The 25,803-nt window shown below is 38.5% G+C and overlaps 1 protein-coding gene across 10 annotated transcripts in view; it reads right to left on the bottom strand.

Moving 5' to 3' along the window:
• LOC131685888 (uncharacterized protein CG43867) overlaps positions 1-25,803 on the bottom strand; it is a 1,093,825-nt gene that overhangs the window by 116,516 nt on the left and 951,506 nt on the right. Inside the window, exon 1 of one of the 10 annotated variants that reach the window (XM_058969906.1) lies at positions 16,831-17,473. The exons of the other annotated variants lie outside the window; for them this stretch is intronic. The gene's annotated coding sequence lies outside the window, so the exon portion shown is untranslated. Of the gene's footprint in view, positions 1-16,830; positions 17,474-25,803 lie in introns of those variants that run through there. 10 annotated transcript variants of the gene reach the window in all.

Below are 25,803 nucleotides of genomic sequence, written 5' to 3'. Positions count from 1 at the left end.
GATATATTTATTGGGTTGAAAACCACCGGTAATATAGACGTTATGATGGCGCGAAATGTTTTTGGTTAAAAAATAGTTTTGTAAAAATGCAAAATAGAAAAAAAATCTTGTGTCAAACGATACGAACGGTTCGTTTTTCGAACATATTCCAAGTTGTTCCAATTCGATTGAAAAATTACGACATCTAGGCTAAGATATGCAGAGGAACAGTATTAATAAACTTGGGGTTGGGGTGTTCAAAGCAGGGTTGGTAATTCGGTAAATTCGACGTTATCGTTTCAACGCGATGTCGTTGAATCGATAATTTTTCCGTTGAAATCACTTCGATGAATGTAACGTTAACGTTATCGGAAATTTAGCGTTGATTTCTGTTTTGAACACTTACTGATCAGTGCTAATGATTAATAGATGTATATTTACGGTATTTTCATACATGGAGGAAAAAATATTTAACATAAGCCGAGCAAACCTAATTTGGTATCCGAAACCTTTATATGTGGATTTGGCGTTATATTAGTAACTCCAGTGAAAACCAGAGTGAATTCCGAATTCAAAGGTAAAATAACTTTCTAAATTCGTGAGACTTTTGTTCATACTCAGCTGAATTACTTGAGATATGCAGACTTTTCAGTAAAGATCCGAAAAAGTTCCTTTTTACAATTGCTAATTCAGGGTACCTCAAGATAATACCATCTGACATACTATACTGAAGAAAATATAGCTAGATTACCCAACATCTGGTATATACGCTTGATATTTTTAGAATGAAAAGAACATTAAGGTTGATATTTTGAAATTTGTCCTCCACATTAATACTTTAGAAGATTCCCAATCATATATGTTTATGTGAATATTTGAGTGATGAGAAATTTACCATGAATAACGTTCCACTATAATACCAGTTGAATCTTCAAAATACTATTTCATCTTTCGTACACTGTTGACCTTGAAATCAAATGTACCGTATATATTTATAGATTCGCGAAATATTCATGTTTACTTTGAAAGCCATTTCAAATCAACTGAATTCTTCTTGCGATTTATGAAAAATAGAATAGTTATATATGGATATTATTTTGTGAGGTGTTCACATTTCATAAAAAATTAACCCTCTGTCGCCCAAATTTTTGTTTTACTTAAAAAAGTTATCGTAGATCGTTTTTGTAATGAGAAAGCCGAAAATATATTGCCAGCTCACGAAAGGTACGTATTTTTTATTAAACCCTCAAAAATGTCCAACATGGCCATTTTACGAGTCAAGATTTTATTGCTAATAACTTTTATTTCCGCAACATAATTTCACAGCTACAGAGGAGTACTACTAGTTAGCACCTTAAACATATTTTTTATTTTCTCCAAAAATATAAAAAAGCATAAACATTTTTTCACCAATTGCCATTCACAAAATAATTTTTTTCATTTCCTCTAATTTTAAACTTTCAATGTTGAATGTATTCAACATAGTGATTTCAAAACGCAAACAATGTATTTGTATGATTAATGTGACTGTTGTGAAGAGGTTTTCATAGTGGTAATACATGTTTTAAATATTCTATAGCTATTTTCCCGTATCCCACTAAAAAGCGGGGTTGGGCAGCATAGGGTTAATGTTAATTAAATTATGCACAACACAGATATTTCTAGCCTTCAAATGTTTTGTTAGCTTTTTAACTCCCATGATAAGATGCTTCATGTTAGAAATCTTGAGTTAAGTATGGTACGCTAAAATTAATCGTCTCTGTGAAATGAGCTCTTTCACACCTGTTCAATGATGAGGGCCGCCTCAGTGTAATAGTGGCCAGGGGCGCCGAGCAGTTTTAAGACAGCTAAGCCCGATGTACGAACATTGAATGATTAATTCCTATCGCGTGTGGACTTGAAAGAAAAAGACATCTACTAAATGCTCCAGCAACTAACCTCAGAATCTGTACTTTTAATAAAATTTAAAATATACCTTCATATAGAAATATTACTAAATATAAAATAAAACTTCATTGATTATACAATTTTTCTCACGGAAAAAGCACTTCAACGTGAAAATTTCCGATAACGCTAACGTTAAATTGAACGCAGTGCGTTGACTATGACGATGATATTAACGTGAAATTCAACGCCGGTAATGGCGCTAAATTCATCGTTATCGGCGGTAAAGTTGAATTCAACGTTAACAACCCTGGTTCAAAGTATGAACTTTTTGGATATTTGTAACATATATTCATTAGACTGCCCAGAAAAATGATGAACCCCTGAGTCGATTGCTAGTCCCACCAGGAGTGCTTGACCAAATTTGAAGCAAATCGGTCAAGTCTAACTACCGTACCAACCTGCCTGAAGTTTGTATGGTATTTTTCAACAATTTATATGGCGAAAACTAGTTTGTATTTTCTCCGCTAGGTGGTACTGTATACATCGTATTATCACTGTAAGTGAAAATAAGAGAGATAATTTAATTGTCTACAACTCTGTCGAAGACTGCTAGTCAATTCGGCTTTGTTAAAAAAGTTATTAAACATTAAACGAAGTTATGTGTGAGTCAGTTTTGCATGAGGCCTAACAGTGCATGGTTGTCTATCAGTACTCGAGTCTCGCGAACTATACATTTTTGTGAAATAATGGTTAGATTTAGCGGAATAGTATGTTTACAAGAATTGTAGTAAATAAGACGAGTGATGTTTTGGTTAGAAAATTTTAGTTCCACCTGTGACCGCATAGAAGGCGCCAACACTAACATTTCATAGAAGAGAGATAGAGCATCAAGATGTTCGGAAGAAATACTGAAAAATGCCTGTTCTATAACAAGAAGACATCAAATTTCTATCTCTCTCCGACTGACTCACACATAACTTCGTTTAATGTTTAATAACTTCTTTTAACAAAGCCGGATTGACTAGTAGTCTACGGCAAAGTTGTAGGCAATTGAATTATCTTTCTTATTTTCACTTATAGTAATAATACGATGCATACAGTGCCACCTAGTGGTGAAAATTCGAGCTAGTGGATTTTCTCCATGTAAATTGTTGAAAAATCCCATGCAAACTTTAGGCACGTTGGTCCGGTAGCTAGACTTGTCCGATGTGCTTTGAAATTTGGTGCAAGTACTCCTGGTGGGACTAGGAATCGACTCAGGGGTGAGCCGATAGGAATCACTCTAATATACATACTAGAACATTGGTTATATAAAATTATAGAACAATCAAATTGAAGCAACTCAGCTGAATAAATAAGTTTTTTATCTCTAATGGTTCATATGTTATGATTGTTTAATTGTTTGAAGTAAGGTATGTCTTGAAAAAAAATCTGTTTTCTTGTATTATCTGAGTGTTAATTTTTCGCATATACTTTATTCTAGAGTATTTGAGAACCTTTAATGACGCATATTTTTGCAAAATCGATAAATTCCGCATGAAAGATCAAAATTACAACTTTTACCTTGTTAACAACTTGTTTTGTTCTGACTTGTTTGTCCTAAGCACCAGCAAGGCAGCGAGCATAAAAGGGTTAGGGTGATAAACTCATTCTCCATTGGATTTATTTAACCGAAAAACGGCTCCGTTTTATTTAATCTCTACAGTAACCTAGTGGTTACATTTTCAATCGATCTGGCAATTTTTATTTTATTTGTACCTCACAGTCTTTGATCACCAAAATTACAAATTAGTCATGTAATGGAATGGTAATGGAAGCTTGCTTGGTAACTAACGTCAACTCGAGATGAATTTCCGCATAAATCTGCTGCTCTCGATCTCCTCATAAATTTTAAAATGGATGCCAAAGACACCACACTTTCAAAAAATCATTATATCGTGATACTTGAGTTTGATGTTTTGCGTGCTCGTCAGTTCCGCATGGTTGGTGAACTTTCAACTAATTTGCTCACCATCAATTAGCACATCAGCTCCACAAAAACGTTTCCAAAAAACCTTACTTCCAATAGATAAAATAATGGTCACTAGTTCTTCCCAGTGATATAATTCTAAACAGAACTTTTCACCGGGTTTCATGATATTGATTGGACTGTATTCCTCCTTAGTGGAGAAAAATGTAGGTAAAAACTATAAGAAACAGTCTTCTACGACAATTTTAAAACTGATCTTACCTATGTGGCTAGAATTTTATTGAAATTTATAAATGGTTCGCCGAACTGACGAACTGAGTCGTGTGGTATATGAGACTCGACCCGCCTGGTCTTAGTTAATAAGTCAATTTTTAGATTGATTACATTACTTTTCTACAGAAGAAAGGAAAAATGTCAAACCGGTTGAAAGACTTATCGTACCGCAGTTACAACCGAGTGTGGCGAATTAGTCGCACGACAAATCGCTTTAACAGTCTATATCAGCGGTTCCCAACCTTTTTCTTATTACGAACCCTTCCGAAATCATACTAGATTGTTGCGGATCCCTCCAAAGTCACCCTGGGTTATGGCGCACATTCACGGCTCAACATCGGGTTTGTATACTTATAATATATTATTTTGAATCTGTTACGAAAAAAGTTTTGAAATTTTAATACACAACCGGAAATATAATCTTCTTTGCGGACCCTCAGCAACTACTTCACAGCCCCTTAGGGATCCACGGACCCTAGGTTGATAATCTCTGGTCTATACGACTTGTCGTACTACAAAGCCGTACGACAAATCGTATCGTGTATGGGCCGCTTTATAGACAGGTACGCATTTGTATGAGACCATAGCCTACTATCTTGAATGCACTGTGCAAACCCCAACAACATCCTCTCCACTATAGCTGCTGGAATAAACGAATGGAAGGCCAAGAATTTCAATCGAATTCCCGCTGGTATTCAACCCAGCGGAGGCGATTATGGACAGAAGACGGTCGGTTATGCCGAGAGAGAGAGACATTCCCGGATTCAAGAGCATCGTGAATAAATTCGAAATTTCAAGTGGCCGCTAGCGCACTGCTGTGCCGGTTTGTATGCCGCGCGCTTCTCGGATTTCGGTCGAGTGTGATTTTTCCATCCACTTTTCCCCGCATCGGCGGCACTCCGCGGGTTTTCCCCCGGTCGAACGCTTTTCCGGTGGCTGTTTGCGGGGGGAGCAGGGTAAGTTGATACAATTTGCATGGTGCGCGCGGGGGGATGACTGTGAGTGTGTGGAAAATTTAATGTTTCATTCGTGCTAAATGCTGATGCCAGCCTCGTAAGCTGGGAGTTATGGCCGTGGTTTCGAGTGGTTACTGGCGAAGCTAACACACAGAGGGAATGAATTGACGTAAATTGAACTCATTACCGATAAACGGGATTTTTGTGTTCTGCCAATTTATTTATTTCGGTCCGTTTTGCACGGATTTCGAGTTTTTTTTTTGTTGCAGACGGTTTATGGATGGAATTTGATATCTTTTCATTTTGGTCGATTCAACTGCAAACTTTTCAGTTTAGCAATATAATTTGATAAATTTGTTATGTGTTAAAATATTTGCTAGAATGACTCTCTAGGAAGAAAATTGCGTAAAATCAATTTTGTGTGTTTGACCCATTACAAAAATCACCGCCTGCTGCGAACGTAGTATAACCAGACTCCATTCGGCGCAGACGGCTGCGAATGGCTACCGATGGCGGCGGCAAAAAGACCATATAGCCGCAGCATAATCCGCACCCCAGAGTCTGGCTGGCGGCCAAAAACTGTCTGCGGTCTGGCAGTGCTGCCAAAACTATGCAACTGATACTCCGGAATCGTTGATTCGTGCTGTAGCCGGTTCCTTTCTGTTGTACTGAAAAACGGAAAAACTCCGATGTGTCATCCGACTGTCGCCAGGTTTCTTCCAGTGGGTGGCCACGACGCGTCGGAATTCTTTCATATCGACTGCATGGTAGTCGCCGGTAACATCGTTATGCATCACGGGAGCCTTTTTTTCTTTTCTTTCTCGCTTTATGTCGTTTGCCTCTGTTTGTCGGTAGGAATATGGCAATAATCTTTTTGCGAAATTGAAAATTGCTGTTCTCTGGGCTGTATTGTGCAGTGAAGAGGAAAACAGAAATCGGTGATCAAGATTGCGATTTTCCTCCCGCTGTCCCCACAAGTACCGGAGCGGTGGCACTCAAGCAGCTGTATTTTGCGCCATGGAATGAATATGTGTCGCATAAGTTCAAGGAGAGTAGCTCGCTCCCGGGAATAGTTACACATTTTGCATATAATTTTATGTGAATGGCACTTTATGCTTTGGCAATGGTAATGCTCGTGGGAGGAATAAATTGATGCTATCTAGACGGGATACGTGCTGATAGATATCCGATAGGGATAAGCGGTGTCGAGTGAATCGAATTACTAGATCAACCACCGATTGTTTCGCTAATATTTTTTTCTCTGACGGATCAATGCCATCCAATAGAAATCTCAAACCAGTCGATGCCAATTAGCTCCTGTCCGTGGCGGTGGCAAATCAAAGTAAAAGTTGGTACACCTTGCTGAGATTGGACGTGATCCAAATGGATTTTATCGTTTTGACGCTTGCGACAGACAGCCGTTCATCGTCCAACCGTACACCGAATGTGATGGACTGATGCCAAACCAAAAGGTTCTTGTACAGGCAGGATGGAAACGCTTTGATCTTATAGCGTTAGCTTCTCGCCTACTGCGAGGTAAATCAATTTCTTCCGCGCCACGCTTCGGTGTTCGGTTTCTGGCTGGTATAGGTACAGGATGCTCACTGGCTACTGGGATGTATCCAATATTGCGTTGGCTGTAACCGACGATTTTCTTGAGAGTTGACCAATTACCGGCTGTGACATCTACGCCCGGCTACTCATTGCAAAATGGAACGAGGTGTGTTGGAAATAATGTTGAATAATTAGGTGACTCGAAAGGTGGAATTCATCATCCACTACAGAAAGAGCGGATACTTTCTCGTAACTGATGTTCGCATACAGTCGTTCTTGCATAAAGAGTGCTCGCGAAAAGGTCATATAAATTGCACAAAGTTTTTTACTTAACTTAACAAGTAATGCTTATTTTTCATATGGGGTCTATCTGATTTCCAAGTTACTTTGTCAGATATTGATGTTCGCCTTCGTTGCAAACAATTGGACCTTACTGTTACCCATTGTAGCAATAAGGCACGGTGTCCGAAGGGTGGTGCGCCACAACGTCCGGGACATAGTGACGCACACTGATATTGGGATATTATGACGCAGAGGTATTGAGTCATAAAGTCCGGGATAATATGACGTACTCATAGTTTCGGATATTATGACGCACAGGCACTGCGTCACAACGTCCCGGGTCATAAGGTCCCAAAAGGAGGTGCGTCATAACGTCTGGGACATTGTGCCGCACTAAGGATGCGTCATAGGATCCTAAAATAAGTGTGCGTCATAAAGTCCGGGACCTTATGACGCATATCCGTTTTCGGATGTTATGAAGTACCCGTTGTGCGTCATAATGTCCCGGACGTTATGAAGCACTATCGTTTTTGGATTTTATGTCGCAATGGACATATTGGACACTGTGACGCACTCATAGCGTCGGATATTATGACGTACAGGTGCTGCTTTATAATGTTCCAGGTCATGACGTCCGGGACATTATGACGTACGTACGTACGTAGTGTGTCATAATATCTGAAAGCAAGAATGCCTCATAACATCCGAAGTTATTTTTGTGTCACAACGTCCGATAATAGTCCTGTCTCATAATGTCCGGGATCGTATGACGTGCACTGATATTGGGATGTTATGATGCAGAGGAATTGCGTCGTAAGGTCTGGGATAATATGACGCACTCATTGTTTCGGATATTGTGACGCACAGGTACTGCGTCATAACGTCTGAAGTAATACAGCATTGGGACATTATGACGCAGTTGTTATGTGTCATAATATCCGAAACTATATGTGCGTCACAGTGTTCACGAAATTAACTGCGACATAAGATCCGAAAACGAACGTGCGTCATAACGTCCGGGACATTGTGACGCACAAGGTGTCATCGGAATCGAAAGCAAACCTGTGATCCACTCGTTTGCCCGGTATGCTCAAACATAGGGGCTATCCCTAGTTTTAAGTCCGACTGAGCGACAGCCATGCGTTACGACGCACATTATTTTGGAACGATATGACTTGGGACATTATGACGCTGTTCTTATGTGTCACAATATCCGAACCTATAAGTGCGTCACAATGTCCAGGGTATCAACTGTCGCAGTAAGATTCGAAATCGAATATGTGTCATAACATCCGGGATATTATGACACACAAGGGGTGCGTCATAAGATCCAAAAATGAATGTGCGTTATAACGTCCGGAACATAATGACGCACATCCGTTTTCGGATGTTATGACTCTGCCTGATGCGTCATAATGTCCCGGACGTTATGACGCACCACCCTTCCGTTATGACGACGGACGTTTTGACACGGTGCCTACTTAGTTTATAATTTCTATGACACCTTGCTCAATGCCGAGTACAACCCTGTCGCCTCCATTGAAGGCACATCTTCTACTGTGCGTAAAGATTTCCGAAAGAGGAAAATCATTTCCACCTCTAAGCTCCCTCGTAAAAGCCCGATCTTTGATCGGTCATCAATTGAAATAACTCAAAGAAGTGTTGCTACAAAACCGAAGCAAGTAGCTTCAGGACTTGCAAAAATCTCGAATGACCCTATAATTCAGCCAGAGATTCAATGCCTGCTAAAAGATTCCTCTATACAGTGACTTAAATTGCTAATTCGCCAAAAGAAGTCACGGATTTGAGGTAACAGTCGATTTGAAGAAGTAAATAACATCCCAAAAATCGAACTATTCAATTTTTAATTAACAGTATGAGATGCACATGTTGCATAGTTTATTGGATAAGATGGATTGTACGGTAAAATTTGCTAAATTATTATCATGTAGTTAATGCAGTCGTTATCTTGCTTTTGAGGTCCGGGATAGAAAATATATTTCAACTTAACACAACACGAAACACCCCACCACACTTTTTCGCATGTGTTTAGCGTATAGTAGCCCGAGCGGCAGTCGACTTGCAAATACGTCAATATCTGTGTGCCGTATAGAGAAAATTCCCAACTTTCTCTACCTTATGATCGCTTTGGCTGATATGCCACAGAGTATTTTACAATACACTGACAAGCCGAATGCTAAACACTGCTAGAAGATCTGAAATGTTCGTATGTGTAGTATAAGAATTTATAGAACCTGTAGAACCCCATATTTTGGAAATCTTTTCTGTATATCATATTATTAACCATTTTGCTATTAGAGTAATTTTTATTATTATCGGGAAGAAAATACAACCAAGATTTGGTTGTACTTACTACTGCTGGGGATCAAAAATTCTATTCCTTCAACCGAGTTAACCTGCCCTCGACACCAAGCATTTTAGTTGTCGCTTGTCAAGTCATAATTATAGGTAACGACCTTTGTATTGATTCCTTGTACATTTGGGTTGGCCGAAAACGGCGAAAATCGAACTATCCAAGGCGCTCAAGCCATTTGGGACGTGGACTCATAAAATAATATTGAAGCCTAAATTTGGTGAATTTTCGTTAAGGTTGGGGGTCCCAACCGCCCTCTCTCCATTCGAAAATCTGCAAGAATTCTCACTGGAATCGAAGCAATACTGACGAAAACGATTACGCCAAGAAGGTTTGTTCGGATTCCGCCCCGGACAGATAAGCTACTTTCGATGTTCTCTCATCATGTTACAATAAAGCCAAGGGGTCATACATAATTAACTTCAACTTGTTGTAGAATCTGCCTGATTCCGCAGAAATGTTATTGGTAGACATAATTCTTCCGGATCTTATTCTTGGGCACTCACCTGTAAGCTAGAAAAAAGTTAGGGTTATATTTATTCCAAAAACAGGCTGGACCACTATATTCGAAAGGAGCACTGCAAAACTACGGAAACAGCCCAACATATCTTAGTGACACTTATTTAGAAAACCCTCTGTACAAAGAAATAGTAATTTGCGCTTTTCTTGACGTTGAGAGTGCTTTTGATAATACGTCCTACATATCGTTTCACAAGGCCCTGTCAAAAAAGGGGAGTGGAAAAATTGATAGCGAACTGAATTCTTGCAATGTTCATGAGTCGAGAGATCACAACTACCGCACTGTGGGCTGTGGACAGTAAACTCTTCGGGAAATTTTGGAGTCTCAAACCGAGGTTGGCTAAATGGTCCTATGCGGCAATCTCACAGAGGAGTATGTATTCGTATCAAAAAGCTGACCAAAAGTATTAATATAATTTGTTCCGCGAAAAAAGATACGGTAATGAACGGCAACCAGTGTAATAAGATGTGCCAAGTAGTTTTGATATTGAATTATATTGTAATTATGTTTGTATGCATCTTAAAGTGCGATTGTAACTTTCTGTAACAGTGTTCGTATGATTCGAAAGTGTCGTTCCGAGAAAAGGAGGCCGTTTTGCTGCGCGTGATTCGTGTCCCGTCTGTTTCGTTCAAAACGCTGTATCTCTTAGAATGTTTGGAATGAACCGCTTAAATTTTGCACAGATATTCTTTGAAAATAGACTAATCGATTAAATAAAATTGAAAAAGTAGTCACTTCTAAAATCGCGTAAATAAATGGTATGAACCTGAATGTTGCATCGTTTTGTAAAATGCCTATTAAACACAAATTGGCAGCAAGTGGCAGAAATTTTACTTTTGATTCACTTACTGGGACACTGATTTATCAAATGATATTGAAATTTGAGGTGTGAAATGGTGAGAACATACATAATTACACTTTATAATATCAAATTATATTCGGTTCGATTATAACTCGTCGCTGTTGTGCTATCTTATGAATCTTCTCTTATCTCTACAAAGTGGCGTTTACAGAATTTTTACATTCTGCTTGGTTACTGGAATATAGCGACAAAACGAGTTAAATTAAAAAAAATTGCTTCAAATGAGATGTTTTATATATAAAACTTTCTGAGAAACACAATGGCATAATCATTTTTACAACAAAAATGCACGAATTGTGAGAAAAATGCAATTTAGGTTTTAAACTGGAAATATAGCGTATTTGGCAACACTGTAACAAAAAATAACTATTTTCTCTAGATTCCCTGACTCATTTCCTTCAAAATGCATCTCACCGATTGTTTATAGACCAAAAATGTGAATAAAAGTTAATAATTGATGATTTTTTCTATAGAAAATTTTCCATGCACGATTATGACACGCCATACAAATATTGTCATCAATACACGCCCATGACACGTGTGAGCGCGACTTTTGTTTACATTTATAGTAAAAATTCGTAACATAGTCAACTGATCTTCGTAATATTTGAGAGCTTAATAAAGAACAGATAGAAGCATCAATTGTCTTTTTTGAATTGTTTATACCATTTATAAGATTCAAGATATATAATCTTAAACTTTAAAAATTGTTTTTCTCAAAATGTGCAAAATGGCGCTTGTCATAAGATAGCACAACAGCGACGAACTATCATATTCATTGAAATGTGTGGTTGATTTCGATTTTTGAATATGCAAACCAATGGATTTATCAGATACTTTACGACTTGCCAAAAGATAATACCCAAGCAACATATGTAAACCTCTCAAGTAGCTGAAATAACCAAAAAAAAAAAAGGCATCCGATCCGACTGCATTCTCAGTCAAAGATATAAGATTTAAAGATAATAACACGGTGGTCGTTAGTTGTGTTTCTAGAGAGCTTGCCTAAAACTGCTGTTCACTTCCGAAGAGATGTTCTACAAGAAAAATGACAAACTCAGAATCAAAATCATTGGAATATAGAAAGAATTTGCTCAGGATGAACTAATTGGAAAACTAAAAGCACAGAACAGTCTGTCGGAATCGTGTGAGCTTAAGATCGTCAAATCTTAGAAACGAGAACATGTGTAGAACAATCCCATTGTAATAACATTGGAAACTGATGTCAATACCTAAAACTATTTGCTCAAATTTTTACCTGTCTGCATTGACTGAGATAGCTGTCGGATCTTCGAAGATCTGCTCCAAGCCAGATTGTGCGGAAGGTCACAAATCCAAGGACAGCGAGCCACTAACGTGAAGTGTGTGAACTGTGTTGGAATGAGTGCAGCCGCACAGTCTGCCACCGAGAAAGCGAACGTGAGTCACGCTGCGTCGGGTTTGAACTGCCTACTTTATTTAAGCCGCCTAAAGATGGCTAGATCGAGCTAGGATTGATACTGTAATCACAATGAGAGAAACCTCACAATTACAGTCGTTGCGCGACACCTTCACCAACCTACCTACCTCAGGAATTTATTTGGAAACTAGTGCCAAATTTGGTTCGTTAGGTAAAAATAAAGAGCGTATATATATTCCCGAGCAAGGTCTGATATTACACGCATTTTGAAAGAGTTTACCCCTTTACTGAGACAATCTCCCATTGTTTCACATGACAATTTCAACGGTATCTGGCTTTATTACCAGAACGTACGTAGCTTGCGAACCAAAATTGATGTTGCTTTCTTGCTTTACATGATTGCAGCTTCAGTGTTATTATTATGGCAGAAACTGGTCTAGATGAGCGGAACGAATCTCTTGAACTTTTCGGCAGTTCTTGTAATGTATTCCATTGTGACAGAAACAAAAACAACAGTGCAAAATCCACTTTCGGAAGTATTCTGATTGCTGTTGCTAGTTCACGTATGAACATCAGCCACGGGATTAATTTGGAACAAGTTTGCGTCTCAGCAAATGAACGTTAACTTTGAGACACCTATTACATCAATGTATGAGCTTTGTAAATAAGTCAATTGAGGGCACTGTCTTGGTTTGCGGAGATTACAATTAATCACGATTAATTTGGTTATCGTATGACGTCATTCAAGTTGAAAATGCAGCCCAGTTACCGCCGGCCAGGTGATCTGACATTTCAATTTTGTTGATGTAAATATAACAATATGTAATATGTAAAAACGTCATATAATAGAAATCAGTTTTGATGGTCGAATTTGGTTTGGAATGATTTTGAGTTTTGAACGAACTTAAGATTGAAATTAATTTCCGGGGTCCGCTTCAAGAAAACTGAAAAGATCTTTCTTTCCTGTACCGAATAGGATTCCAGTTGCTGTTTACTGCCACAATACCGTCGCTTTGACTGAACCTTTGTCGCGCGTGTTCAACGAATCATTTGACCAGGCTAAGGTCCCCGACGTTTGAACGTAATTCTACATGTTTTCGGTGTTCAAAGCCGATAAGCGAAATATCAAGCAGTACCGCGAATTAACGAATATTTCATCTGGATCTAAGTTGTTTGAAATTTTTGTCAATCAATTCATCCTCAGCTGTACGGCAAGTTATATCTCACTGTCACTCACTCACGGGCTTTCCGTTTTAACGAACCAGCTTAAATTTACGTCCACTTGTGTCAATTGTATGGAGAAGAAGAAACAAGTGGAAGCAATATACAAGGATATGAAACCAAGTTTAGGATCGAATCGACCATGAGATTCTTCTCAAGAAGTTTTTCGAGTTAGGAGCGTCAGACAAGCTTACGTGGAGTTTACGCTGCACTTACGAAAGTCCCTACTGTATTGTGTATATTGTGTTCGATTAAAAATATTACATCGCACAGACCATAATAACTATAATCTAACTATAGACAAACTATTTTTAATTTGAATGACTCTTTGCTTATACAAAAATCAAAAAGATGATAAACGTTGTTGTGGCAGCACACCTTTGCACTAACGTTGCATTGAAACTCCATTACAGCATTAACAATGCAATAAAGCTCTATATTAGCAACAATAATGCATATCTACAAGCCGACATTTAGCATTATCGCTTGCTCTATATGCGTATATAAAGCTGATATAACGCGTACATTGCTCAAGGATCTTTAAAGCATGTAAGCTTTATAAGTGCATTTAGTGCCATTATAGGGCAAAAAAGCCGATATAATGCTATTGTAATGCTGTGGGTTTATTTGTTATGCAACTCTTCTTGAAGATTATATTCGGCATGTTTCATTTCAATCGAACATATGCAATATAGTTCAGGGAGCAAACGCAGTGCACTTACCGTGAAGGACAAGGCAAGGTATCTCAGTTCAACATCTACTAAAGGTAATTTTCGTAAATCATTCATATCATGTGAGAACGAAAACCCATTAAGGATAATCATTACAATGCATTAGAAGAGAGTCAATTACGGTTTTAAACAGAACATATTATTTTGAAAAATTTCCTTTTTGCTCACCATACCGAAAGGAAAAGAAAGAAATGGTTTTGAAACCATGGCGGATAATGACAGCCAACTGAAGGTTTTTAATAGCATTAGTAGTGACAATATTAGGCTTTCAAATTTGACATTTGTACGCTGGTGCTATATAATAGCATTAGTACTGTAGAAACGAGCTGTTAATCTCTGCACAGTAATACCACTATATTTCGCCTTTTCTGGCATAATACCAGCATTATATCAGTATTTAGGGCTTCACGGCTTTTTAAGATAGCTTTATATGTAGATCTAAAGCAGATATTAGGCTACGTTTTAATACTTATTGTTTACTTGGGACATCCAGTGGATTATTCTGGCCGTATAGCGTGCGATGTGTTGAGCGCAGGAAAAAATCATTTCTCCGGAATGATCTTCCCGGAAGCTTAAAATCAAGCTTTGCTAAATAGCGCAGGAGAATCTATGTTGATTGTGCGAAAGTCGAAAATGAAGAGTCGTTGCAGAAAAAAATCACCTATTTCGCATCGTAGGGAGATTGATGAGAGCGCAGCTATCTTCGTATGGAGGTAGCAGTAATCGATTTTGCCAGGGCAGCCGACGAAGGGCAAACCTGATGAAGTTCTTCTTTACCAGTTCAAGACGATCAATGTGGACGATGTGGTACGGGTCCCAAAGTCTGATTACTGTGTACCAGCGCGATGTATAGAGATTTTAGACAGTAAACATCATTGAAATCACTTGAAATCGCTTGATGAGTCCAAGTACAACATAGGATTTAGCTATGACAGAAGAAACATGTTCGGTGAATCGTGTGTGGTACCAGCTGAGATACTCAGCGCCTTAGTTTTTCTTATGTTTTTGACGACTGGAATGGTTTAATCTATGGGAATTTGAACGGCTGTCTCAGTCAATTATGGTCAAAACGAATGTTGGTTACTGGCCGAAACAGCCGTTCAAATTCCCATAAGCCTTAGTTTTTCTATAGCAAGTTGATGGGGAACACGATCGAAAGCTTTCGAAAAATCTACCTCTTATCCGTTGTCACTTCCCATAGCTCATATCTTTAATCAGTCGATTCCTGAGGAATGTTTTCTGGAGGCTGCTTTTGTCATTCCATAAAAGTAAAGTAAAAAATTATCGTGGAATTTCCATCCTAAGCTGAATTGCAAAAGTTTTTGATCACAACATTTTGTATCGCGCGTCTCAACAAATAATCTATGATTTGCAGCACAGTTTGGTAGAACAGCGCTCGACAGCAACTAATCTTATATGTTATGTAAACAAAATTATGCACGAGATCGAGAATCAGCTACTCTCAAAAGCATTCGATACACAAATGGAGAAGGTAAGTCGACTTGGATTCCCTCTCAAAATAACCGAATACCTGCGTTCATACCTGTCGTTAACGTTGAATGCTTCAAACTAAATTTCATTACAACTAACTTCTGGAGTTTCTCGAGTCAGTTTACTTGGACCGTTCATATTCATACAGTTTATTAATGATCCCTATCATCAGTTGAACTGCACAAAGTACTGTATGCTGAAGACCTGCAAATATTTAAAACTATCTGATCTGCTAAAGAATGTACAGCTCTACAATTGAACAGAGTGTAGAGAGTGTTGAAAGAATGGAATGGAGGTGAACATCAAGAAACACAAAGCAATCTGATTAACTCGGTGTCGCTCATATTCCAGCACCTACTGATCCTACAATGACATTCCTCAAACCCAACTGCTCAGAACGCATTCGTGGCAAAGTAAATTGGGGATGACCTTTGCATGCTCACAAACAATAGAAAGACTACCAGAAGAAATCGAGTAGTTCAATTATTCGTCACTAAAAACACTGACCATAGCACAATCCTGTCAACGATAGAGTCGTCTCACGCATAATTTTACCAACCAGAAATCAGAGCAGTTATTTGAAGCCGTTTAAAAAAGAAGCAACCAAAAAACATAAACTAACAATAAAAAGGGGGAGCGAACGACCGCCGCTTGCTGTGACAGAAAATCGATACAGACTTCCTTTCCGTTCACACTTTCTTGAGCATGCCTGCTGTTGTCTGCTAATTGGAATTCGATCTCTTTGCCTGCGCGTTTTCCGTCACAATCTATCGGTTCGTTCGTACGCGTGTTGTCTTTAGCACCGAGTGTGACATTAGTAACCATCAGGAACCGGATATGCGGGATCGGAATTACTGTTTTGGCTTCGAAGGCGAGGTTTGGGTCAGCTGACTTGTTTTGTAATCCTGCCTTCGGAATTCGGAAGGGAGGAAAACATCAGATAGCACACCCATTAAAAACAGACGAAGACGATACGCGTCCTTCTTTCCATGTTTTGAGGTTATGTAAGAAACTTTTGTTGGTCTTCGACAACGGCTTTGTTCCCTGTAGAACCTGAATATGGTTATTGTTATGGCATTCGTCGAGAAAGTTTTTCTGTCCTATTCGCCAAAGCACAGAGGTGTCAAATTTCACCCCGTCGTCGGTCGGACAGGGGTGACGAACTATATCGATTTTGCACGATTCGTTGGCGAATGCCAGTTGGCAGGAACAACCAGGATGAACCCGCCTGCGTTCCCTTTTTAGGTCAAGGTTAATGAAGATTTATTACCAGGCTTTAAGTTCAACCTGTCTAGTCAATTATTACAGCGAAAAATATGCTAAAATAGTTACCTTTGCTATCCTATCAATTATAGGTCCATTGTTGACACGGGTTTCGTCGAAAATAGCAACTATTTCTCGTAATCAGAACCTTTTTCTAAATTCAGAACACCATCAGCTGGCTGTCACTGCTGCTTTGTACATCTCGACAAAACGACAACACAAATTTTCGGCGATAAAACACCCAACCAGATTCAGATTACACAATTTGCACAACAAGCACTAAAAAACCACAAATGTTTTCCATCAAAACTAAATTCCGTTCACCTCCTGTCACACAAAAACACCCCCCACACACACACGGCAGGCTGGGTGCCCGAGAGGGGTAGTCCGAAACGAGTCACTTGCCCAATCTTCGCCACTCGCCACCGAAATATGTATGTGCTACGTTTAAAATTCCACTAATCCGACAAACAAAGGGTCACACATCCTGAATGAGTTGGTGGAAACTATTGTGCCGTAAGGGGGGGATGATGATGATTCGATATTTTACACACCCGTCGACGGAAAAATCTCGGCCTCGCAAATAAAAGGGAAATTGTGCACAGTTCGCGTAACACACTACTGTCTCTCCGTCGTCGATGGGAACGCGTTATTTTCCTTTTTTTATGTTGCTTGCTTTAGTGTGGTGAACTTTGTGCCATTAACTTGGGTCGTATCGTGTCTTGTGTGTCTACCACCATCACCACCAGCACTACCACCACACACAGAGGCAGACAGCGAGGGTTGCAAAACGGAAAAGGATATCACACCCATACACACACAGATGTACGGAGTGTCGAACCGCTCACGGAGTGAGTGAAAGAGGAGCGCACTTTTCCAAGATGGCGTCCGTACGGTGGAATTTGACAGTAGAAACGGCGTTTCGGGGACACGGTGACGGTGTGTTTCTTTCTGCACATGCGCTCGTTTGTTGATGAAGCTAGTAGTGCCGTGCGATTGAGTTTGAGTTACGCTTTCTTTGCAGGACGAAGTAGGCGATGTTGTTTTGGAATGGTGGTGTCTAGCGGTGCATATTGAAGATTGGACTTGCACAAGGGGGAAAAGTAACTCAAATTCTCGGGATGGGTGTAGTAAGAAATCGATTTTTAGCTTCTGCATGAGGGTTATATGAACGAGATTGTTTTCCTTGCGGTGTAATCAGCAGGGGTGGATTGCGAGAGGATGCAGGGTTGGTGATGTGAACATTGCGAAGTAATTTTAGGACCAGTATATCTTTTTTTAACTAGAGAAAAATTTGCATGTCAGTCCATCAATTTTTATAGCGGTTATGGATAGAACCTGACTCAGATTCGTCAATATAAAAATCAACCAATTTATTTATTTATTTTTATTTTCTTCTGCAGATACCGTACAGATGACGTGTGAATGATTTATTATTGTAGTCTTAAAAGTTTATAATCGCTGACTTATAACTAGATTTAGTAGGACGATAGTCAAAGAGTTCGGGAGTTTCATCAAATTTGCTGCAACATCTGTCTACCGAATAATTGTGGCTATATGTTGTACGGTGAACTTGGCATTCAATGGTCCTTAATATGATTACGGGACAGTTAATATTGCTTGACAACATATTGGAAGCACCCAGTCGAGTCCCGAAGCAATTGAAACAAAACAAAAGATTTTTCAAAAAGTATTTTTCCAAATTTGATCCGGGTGAAGAAATCGTTAAGGAATAAGATAAAGATCACTGGCCCTAGGTGACTTCCTTGGTGGACACCGATTGGCGTTTCAAATACGCTTGAGCGTGTGATGCCGATTCTAACAGAAGAAGATCGTTCAGAAAGGAAAGATTGTAGCCATCTGATCACCCACGGAGGAAGTCCTAGTAGCTGCAATTTCATAACAGCAATGTTGTGCGGCCACTTGTCGAAGGGTTTAGTGATACTAAAATATATTGCATCAACTTGCTGACGCTTCTCGATAGGTGGAACTAGTAAACTTGTGTATATCATCAAGTTCGAAGTTGTCGAGCGTTTTTGTTACAAATCTGTGCTTACGTTCGTCAATTATGTTTGAAGAACTAGCATACATCGCATTGTGAGTAATTTTTTTCCCAGAACTTTGAACAGAGAATTCAGAAGCGAGATTCTTCTGTAGTTTTCAATATTATGAGTTTTTCCAATCTTATGGATAGGAACTAGCAGCTCCTTTCATATACTTGGGTAAACATTTTCCTCAATCGCAAGGAGGCAAGCAATCCGGATCTGACCCTTTCAACGGGTCAACACTGGATAAAGTTCTCAAAAAATCGGAATCGTTGAAGCGGGGGAGGCTGATATTATAAGTTGGCAATGTTTCGCCGGATAGGAGGACTGATAAATACATATGCGAAGTGATTTGCAAAGAGATTCACCGACTCGGCTGCGGACTGTGAGCATTTGTCTCGAAGATAAACATTTTATGGAATACCCCCGGAACGTCTTCTGCTTTCAATAAACTTCCAGAATTTCGAGGAATTATTTCGCAGGTATTCAACGATAATAGTTAGATATATGGTGGTGATAGGTCATATAGCCTTTCAGATAGATGTTTTTCATTTACACGGGAATCTTATTCGCTGTTTTAAGATATTATGAGAAAGGAAACTGCGAAAGCCTAAGCTAATAACACGGTGCTACAAAATAAAAATAATTGAATGTACTTTTAAAGTGAAAAGGTTATAGGTCTGTTCAAATACAACACAAAACCACGTTCGATCAATTTAATATACCCTCAAATTATTGATTTATAGCAAAAAAAAAACTATTTTTCGGAATTATCAGAACAAATTTATTTTTTGCTCTGTTAATTTTCAACCGATTTTAAATTTTTTGGAAAGAAGAAGAAATGACCTTTCCATCGGTATGCTATGTTATGTTATGTTTCATTATGCTATGTTATGTACTATGCGGTTTTGGGACGAAAATATGAAAGTTACCATTATTATGCGGTTTTAATTAAAAATATGAAAATTGCTTAACATTTTTATTAGGAAGCGTATTTGTTTTAATACAAATTTAAGGAGAACATTTAATTCCGTATCCAATGATCGGTTTATTATTAAAATCGGTTGAAAAATGGCAGAGTTGTTATTTTTTTCCAAATTAGAAACTTGCTCGTATGAACTTTTAAGGGGACGGTCTCATATAAAATTTGCAAAAAAACGATTTTTTTGCTCGATTACGTATACATTCAACATTTGAACATGAAATTGGATGAAACAACGGAAGATATAATTGTAGCATCTTATAGTGCGAGACAATACCTCACTAATCCTTTAACCCTTTCATGCCCAACTTTTTTCTCGTGCATGTAGCGTTTCAAAACTATTTTTCCTTGAAAACGGTGGGGTCAAGAAACACGAAAAACCTTTTTTGTCATAAAGATAGGTGCTTCCCTCGCAGTGCTAGAAGCTGCTCAATTTTTACCTTTCAATGCTCAATACAATTCTCCTACAATATTTACAATAGTCCAATTGCGCGAAAAACGTAGCCAAAGACAATATAAATTGATAAGCTTTATCAGTTTTCAATAATATTGCAACATAATGAAGATATATGAAAAATTGATTTTCAGTCGTCATCGTAAACTGTCACTGGCAGCACTGCTCCATCGGAATGCATTCAGACGAATTGCAATAACTTTAGTTCTAGAGCTGATCCTTGTAACTGTTAATACTCGAATGAAAGGCAATAGTCACATTTATTAGCCTTGCTTGTTTTTGTGAGTGAATCATACCTCAATCAAAAGTCATAGCAGTTTAAAAACGTTGTTGTCCACAAACAACATGGGCATGAATGGGTTACGAGTTCATGTGAGCAGGTTTCTAATTTGAAAAAAATTAATAGCTCTGCCGTTTTCCAACCAATTTTGATCAAAAATAGGCCATTAGATGCGGAATAAAATGTTATCCTTAAATTTTTATTAAAACAAAGACGTTTCCCAATTAAAATGACGAGAAAATTTTATATTTTTAATAACAAAATGGAAAAATAATGGTAACTTTCATATTGTTGTCCCAAAACCGCATAGTACTTTTAAAAAAAGAACATAACATAGCATATCGTTGGAAAGGTCATTTTTTCTTCTTCCAAAACACTTAAAAAATTTAAAATGGGTTGAAAAATGACCGCGTAAAAAATTTGTTAGTGCCCAATGTTTCGAAAAATCTTTTCTGCTGTGAATCAAGATTTTGAAGGTATACAACATTTTTCATACATTGTTTTGTGTTGCATTTGATGAGATCTACAACCTATATTAGGTCTCTTGAAAAGTGCAAAATCACTGCAGCACCGTGTAATATAATAGTTCACCGCATAACCGCGGTGTTAGGTCTAACTAACGCTTCTTCGTAACCTTTACTCACAACACCAAGAATAAATACAATGTGTCGTTTATTCTTGAGACAATGCACACTAGATTGATCAAGAGACTGCTCGTTATCTGTCACTTTGCTGGTTTGTAGCTCTGACTCGGACAGAAGTAGAACGTATACCAAAAGCGCGTGTTTCTAATTTGTCATTTTTGTTTTAACATTTGTTAATAGAGCAAATTCAAAGTCTGTGTGTTGAAAAGTAAGCGCAAAAAATAGTTGGCGTTGCGAAGAGTTCATGATTTAGGGAATGAAATTTCGAATTTTGGGAACGAAGGGAGCCCGTAGCTGGTTGACGTAGAGGAACGCTGGCGGAATCATTCGGTCTCGGTTTGTATTGGATATACAAACCGAGACTGGCGCGGTGGCTTATTGTGTACTTCAAGTAAACGTATTTTGTTTTGTAAAATTGGTTGCGATATTGATTTTTGAGCGTAATATATAAACTTTTGTAATTCTAAACATGTTGTGATATTTATGGTAAATTTGGGTGTATTCCACGAATTTATCTATTTTTCGATTGTGTGTGAAACGAGCATTCAGTATTCGCATAAATATTATACCTAGCCAAAAACAAAATTGTTCTTAAAATTCTTTATATTGGGGTAATGGCGGTGGTTATTTTTGTTTAAGGTACACAGAAAAAAATCTGTTCATAAATTTAAGAACAAAAGATCACGGTTTCGTAAACTGAACCATTCACGAAAATCGTGATCAAGTTCCTAAAATTATGAATAAGAAACCCCGAAATCACGAAACTATCTGTGTTATGTTCGCCTCGTGTATATATACATGGCGTTGCATTGAAATTTTTGGTTTTGTTACTGTTGTTTTTCCCTTGACATGTTTAGATTTGTTATGATTCTTGTTCATGATTTGGGAATACACAGCCGACAGTCAAAGATGATCATGATTTCAGAAGCTTATCGCAATTTCTGTGATTTCTCATCACGTACTATTATGTACTATTATATTTATGAGTTTACTACCGCATTTTACCGTCAGTCTAGTGGGATTTATGTTCATGATTTCGGGATCTTAGTCGTGATTTTCGTAATTTCTATTTACGTTATCGTGACATTTTAGTCATGAAAAAAATGATTCATGTTCATGATTTCAGGATCTTAGTCACGATTTTTGATATTTTAAACATGAGTAATGTGATTGACGTTTATGATTTCTTATATCTACTGCTCGCACCCATTATTGGTTGCTAACAGCTGGACATTTCATGAAAAAGAGTATAGAACAAAAATAATTCCCCGAATAATATTTCAAATTTTGTGAAATAGTTTACATGACAATTTCATTACCATGTTACATGAAATGGAAACTGATTAGGGATATCTTCGAAATATCACAAGCACGCAAAATAGGTCGTAAATCATGAACCAGATCACGAATATATGAGTACATTTTGATTTCGTGAATATAATAGTAATCATGAACATGATCACGAATACATGAATAATAATTAATAATTTTGTGAACTATTTCACGAGCATGGATATAGTGACCAATTTATTAGGAATCATGAATAAGTTCACAAGGATTGAATGGATTTATGATTAAAATTCCAAATTTCGTGAAATAGTTTACGAGAAAATATCCAGATTGTTTAGATTTTCTGAACTAATGTTTCTATGAATCTATGAATGACATCATGAATTAACCTAAGGTTTTATGAATTAATGACATACCAATGACTAACATTCACAAAGCAGAAACAAATATTTCCACTAATAAAAGCGTTATGTTGGCATTACTGAAGGGAAAATGAATATAATTATAAAATACATGACTTTTGTTCATGGTCCTGCTTTCGTAATTTAAAAACGTGATTGTTCCAGAATACATGGCCCTTTATTCACAATTGTGGGAACAATTTTTTTCGTGTAGTTATCAATTATTTTGATACAAGAGCGTTATGTTCAGTCGGTAGGCATAACTACTATAAACCAATCTGACACTACCACGGGCCAGCATGCACTGGTGCCTGTTGAAGATGGCTTCTCGATAACAGATACTTACCCAATCTGTTGAACTGAGTTGATAGGTACATATGACCTGGCCCTCCAGGCCTCGGAAAAAATCTTAAAAGTTCGAATGTTTCTATACCTTTCTTTTATACGATACGTAAAAAAATCAAAACTCTCCCTATAAGAATTTTCTGCGCATTTTTAGCGCCACACTTTTTTTTCGAAAAGTTATTGTGCTTACTTAGACCTACAATTTAGAGTAATTGTATATCCAATTAGTTTAGAACTATGCCGTTAGGGATGCTTCAAAAGAGAATAAATAGATCGAACCCCTCATCACGAATGTGACTGTCGTTGAATGGGTTTAACATGAAACATATCGAAGCACTGATTATTTTGAAAGGTGGTGTCGTAGGAACATTTGTCCAGAAAGTCAAGAGCTTCTGGATGGTGGAAACTCAAACTCAGAATTGTCGCACCAGGCGGTGCTAGCGCGAATGCAAATTTTCAACTAATGTCAAAATCTTTCTTTATCCCAATAACGAGCATATTTAGAGGGGAGTGAAGTTTCTGGAGAAATCAAGGACTGCCAGCTGGTGAAAGGTTAGTTTGAGATACTCTCACTATATGGAGCTAGTGAGCGTACCACCTTTCAGCACATTATACAATATTACACCTCAATAGTCTAATAACTTAGGCAGATGGTGTTGTCGGCAAAGTTGTAGAGGAGGTCAAGGGCAACGCGATTATGGACAAATGAAATTGCAATAGACCCGCCAGGCGGTACAGTTTCGCCGAGATATTTCAACACTTACCAGAAGAGCAGAGCCTTTCTTCATAGTGGGTGACCTGAACGCACGCCACTGTCAGTGGAACTGCTCGAAAGCAGACAAGGCCGGAACAGTACTGTACCGGGAATCAGCAACTTCTTCATCCATTTTTCGGAATCCTTCATATACCATCTAGCGGGTCGGGAGCGTCTGTCCACACTGGATCTGATCATTTCGAATAACTTGCTGAACATGACCAAGCCAATCACACCGAACGAACTGTCATCGGACCATCTCCCGGTAAAGTTTGATGGCAGTGTTTCAATGCCAATCGTCCAGAATATACCAAAGTTCCGATGCTATGCACGTGCAGACTGGCTTCGTTTTCAACGTGAGATTAACTCTAAGTAAGACCTTTTAGACCCAATTGTTACAAATATGAACAACGAAACTGCGATTGACGCTGCTATTGAGTTCCTAACGAGGACCGTAGTGGACGCGGAAGGTATGGCAGTCCCTGAGGTGCAGCAACGCACAAAATTGCGACAATTACAGAGAGCACCCGAAAATTATCATATCTAACAGATGCGCAAATAACTCGTGGCCGATCCACCCGAAGGAAGTATGTCAGATTATTCGTAAGCTTAAATCTCGAAAATCACCTGGTCAAGACAATATTCGAAACTGCGTCCTTAAAAAACTGCCTCAAAAGGCCCAATTCTTCCTAGCCAAAATATTCTTAGCTTGTATACGAATTGGCTACTTCCCGGCTATCTGGAAACACGCAGTAGTAATTGCCATCCCGTAACCAAATAAGGACCCCTCTAACGCAAGCAACTACAGACCAATAAGTCCATTGTCCATATTCAGTAAATTTCTTGAACGGATAATCCTGAAACGCATCGAACAGCACCTGGAAACCACTCGAATTATCTCTGATGTGCAATTTGGTTTCAAACGAGGGCACCATCAGCTCACCCGGTTTGTGATGGAGATTCGAGCTAACTTTTCGCGAAGCAAGCATTCTGGCATGGTGCGTGAGAAGTCATAGGACTCTTTCTAAAGATTTGACTTCGCGATTCTCGGATGTAAAAGAGATCGTCAAAGTCAATAAAGATAAAATACGCATTGTCGTTGGTAGTCTCAAACAAGCCAATGCAATTGCTTCTTGCGAGCTTTTTACGCGTGAGTATAGAGCGTATATTCCTTCAAAGGAAATTGAAATTGATGGGGTCATCACAGAATCGAGTTTGACTGTTGATGACTTAGTTAAGCATGGGGTTGGTCGTTTCAAAGACACCATACTTAAAGACGTAAAAATACTTGAATGCAAGCAATTGCATTCAGTATCACACGAAGGAGATAAAAAAGTTTATCGACTGTCTGACTCATTTCGAGTGACTTTCGCTGGGTCTGCGCTGCCCAACTATGTCATTATCGATAAGATTCGTCTCCCTGTTCGCCTTTTTATCCCTCGTGTAATGAATTGCCTTAATTGCAAACAGCTTGGCCACACAGCCACTTACTGCTCCAATAAGGCACGGTGTGGCAAATGTGGGGGTTCTCATCAAGAGGATACATGCAATGAAAATTCAGAAAAATGTTTAATGTGCGGAGAAAACTCACATGAGCTCTCTGCATGCCCCATTTATAAATTGCGTGAGGATAAAATAAAACGATCCTTGAAGGAGAGGTCTAAGCGCTCCTATGCAGAAATGTTGAAAAATGCTACCCCTAAACCCATCTTCTTAGAAAACACTTACGCATCTCTATTTTCGGAACAGTCTGACTCTGACGGAGCGTGCGAAGGTACATCATTTGTTTTACCCGGAAATTCCAGAAAAAGAAAACAGTCTTCTTTTCCCAAGCTGCCAAGAAAGGG

Source organism: Topomyia yanbarensis, chromosome 2 (assembly GCF_030247195.1).
Source record: "Topomyia yanbarensis strain Yona2022 chromosome 2, ASM3024719v1, whole genome shotgun sequence".
NCBI lineage: Eukaryota > Metazoa > Arthropoda > Insecta > Diptera > Culicidae > Topomyia > Topomyia yanbarensis.
This window is presented reverse-complemented; position numbering and strand designations above follow the sequence as displayed.